We start from the raw sequence: 2161 nt of genomic DNA, 5'->3' as shown, positions 1-2161 counted from the left end.
TTTGACAACTAATCTTAATTTGTATTATATACTGATCGAATCTTTCTCAAAAAAAGTCATTTATAAATTATCGAACTGGAAATAAATGACATGATCTACAAGTGATACAGAAACCTCATAAAGCACAGCTTAGATAAACGTAAGCTCTCGGCTACAAGTATACTCATGATTGTACATGTGCAGGGCTTATGTCGTCTTATAAACGCAAATTTGGGTAAGATAAGTACATTTGTTATGATAAGAACTTCACCCGTAGCGGTGACACGATTAATATGTCAATACTCTTAGTATTTTTGAGTGGTAAAAAACAAAACAAACTTTCTTTGATATGTATGTTATTTAATATTTTAAATTACGGTGCTATAAGAATTATAATTTTGCAATAAAAATAAATAAAATTTTATTGGGCTCCATTCAAGAGTAAAAAACCTCACTACTTAAAAAATGTAAATTTAAATTCTATAGATGTTTTACCAGCGAAAAGCTTCGATTTATATTGAATAGAAATTATTAATGCACAAAATGGTTTAAATTACATGTATAATTACCAAGGGATCTAAAACCAAGAAAAAAGTCAAATATGTTGTAATTACAGTTGATTTTGATGACAGGACATAATTTTTACATTATTTATATTTTAAAAATCTATAGATTTTTTATTGCCGTATAATGAAATTGTAAAGATATAGATATGGTTATATTTGTATTCTCAAAATATTTTTATATAAAATTACAATATTTGGTTCAAAAATACCTACAATGTAATGACATATATTAAAGGGTGAATTATTTTGTTATCGTGCTAATTTTTTATTTATATTATAAATTATCTCAGAAAGATCGTGTGATACAATCCTGGAGAAAATTTCCTTAATAATTTTTGCTATCTCCTCCTCTGCTATATCCATATCAATACCTCCCCTGTTCTCAATACTTATCAGTTCAAGAGTCTTTCTCAAATCTATAGTTTATATACATGTCAAGTCTTAGATATTTATTTAAATGGTTTAACAATGCCCATAAGTTTTTATTATATAAATTTGGATACTAATAAATGATTAATAACCAAAGGAATAGTATCGGAAACCACGCAAAACTGGAATCTGCATATTCTTGCAGGTCCGTATTCATTATAAATTTTCTAAAATTTAATACAATAATCTAGTTCAAAAATATATTTTATTGTGCTACTTTTTTGGCTATTCAGGCAAAACTATCCGTGTAAATAAATTCTTTATAAGTAAATACACGTAAATAACTAAGAATAGTAAAACTTTGCAAAAATTTTATAAAAAATACACTAACTTTTTGTTTTTCTATTAAAAGTATCTTTTAGAATCATACTGATAAGATTAAATACATTTCTAATGATTTGTAGTGTACATAGAGAGTAAAACAGCTTTTTTATTGTAATTTTACAGCAATATTTTTTGCATTAATAAAAGTTTGATATATATTGTTATATATTTGAACATTTTTCACTATACAAATAATATAATAAATTGTATATTAATATATAATTTATATTGATTATTTCAGTCTGACTTTCGTGGTTTTAAATTCGCAATATTCATAAATAGATTTATATATATAATAATTTTTATATTTCTTTTTTTGCCTTAACATAAATCGAAATGCATATAACATCACAATTTTATGTATACAAGGGATTATGAATGAAATACAATTACAATAAAAATTTATTTTCAGCCGTAAACAACAAAAAAATAAAAACAATAATAATAACAAAATTTGAATCAAAAAAATTTATATATAACTTTTAACAATGATTTTAAATTCCACATTCATCAATTTACATTGTTTTATTATCATTTAAACATTTAAAAAACTAAGAAGCTTGTTTTAATGTGACTAAACGATGTTATATTTACATTTTTCTTTATTTAAATTTATAAAAAATTTGAGATGGTAACCAAAATATTTTTTTATAAAATAGCACCAATAGTAGAGAAATAAAATCGTATAATCTAAATTATTTTGAAAGATTTTTTTGAATGGCTGTAAATGATTTCTCAGTATATATATAATGTTAATATTGCATAATTTTATGGTTTTATCGATCAGGGGACCTTAAAAAAGAAAGTGCTTATTTTTACTTTATCATGGAAGTAGATTTTCACTTTATATTTCAATATATCTT

This window comes from Rhyacophila brunnea, unplaced genomic scaffold (genome assembly GCF_057557595.1).
Source record: "Rhyacophila brunnea isolate RB1 unplaced genomic scaffold, BYU_Rbru_1.0 scaffold_49, whole genome shotgun sequence".
NCBI lineage: Eukaryota > Metazoa > Arthropoda > Insecta > Trichoptera > Rhyacophilidae > Rhyacophila > Rhyacophila brunnea.
Note: the sequence above shows the minus strand (reverse complement) of the source record.